The following is a 1,303-nucleotide window of genomic DNA, read 5'->3' as shown; positions in this document are numbered from 1 at the left end:
GGGTCTGATGCAGCTTCTTGATAATAAAAAATATGTATTATTTGCATCCTTGAAAGCAGTTTTTACTTGTAAATTCAAGAATACAGTTTTTACTTGTAGATTCAAGAATACAGTAATGCACACACACACACACACACACACACACACACACACACACATATCAAGTAATGTATAAATTAAAAGTCCAGTGTGTAACCATTTTTGCATGCAAAATGTGATCCAAATAAGATCCGCTCTGAAAAATGATGGAGTTAAGTCAACATGGCTCTTATATGACATGTAGAAAATCTTAATTTAAAATTCCAATAAAATGTAATCTGGCAGGAACTGGAGCAGCTAATACATGTAACAGCAATCAGGGATGTGCATTAGGCTACTTACATCAGGCATCAATATGCATTACGTCTGTGACCTGCTTTCCCAGCCCGCCATCAGGTGTCAGACGTGGTCATCAGTCATTAAGGGAACTCCTATTTACAATCATTTAAAGCTGCTCTACTGTCTGCACTGTGTTTGCCGCTAATTTGCATCCACTGATCTATAAAACCTACAATAATGTGAGTTTAATGGATCAGTTAATGGACTGTTCTAATGAAAGTGATCAGCATCAACGAACGCTGTGCTTAATCCTTGATGGCTAATGTGTCTTTCCCTCTACAATGTGCATTTAAATGATTAGAAACAAAGCAGATGATATTTTTTGTATTAATCACATAAACCAATATAAAATGAATGGCAATCCACATACACATTAATGTTACGTCGTTTTTTGTTTGAACACAGTTGTTTGCATCTTTTGTAGCCTGCATTGGTTCGATGAGAGAAAATGGTAGAATATACACTCTTTTCCTCTGTCAAACTATTTTTTTGTAACCTAAATTTTAACGTTTTACATAGTAAAGGAAGTCAAAGAGTCAGAGGGAAAAAAACAGACAATGTAGACACAAAGTAAACAGAAAACTGACAAAGAAAGTCGTACACAATAGCTAAAACAATCCTTGAACAAACCACAATCCGATTACAGAGAAGCAAAACAAAAGAGAAAGATAGAGATTAGGCAGATTAGAAACAATAAAAAAAAAAAACAAAGCGGTCAAACTATTCTTATTTTAAATCGCAAAAAAATTCTCTCAACACAGTCAGACAGAGACACACAGGATAAACGAACACGGAAGTACTGGAGAGTGAGTCCTCTCGCCCCGTTTGGAGCCTCTGCTTCCTCCCTCAGCTTCTTCTGGACAGTGCGCGACGTCCTCTGGCGGTTGTTTAGTGACGTAACAACACTGTGTGTGTGTGTGTGCGT

This window comes from Morone saxatilis, unplaced genomic scaffold (assembly GCF_004916995.1).
Source record: "Morone saxatilis isolate NCDOM2014 unplaced genomic scaffold, NCSU_SB_2.0 Contig18, whole genome shotgun sequence".
NCBI lineage: Eukaryota > Metazoa > Chordata > Actinopteri > Moronidae > Morone > Morone saxatilis.
This window is presented reverse-complemented; position numbering follows the sequence as displayed.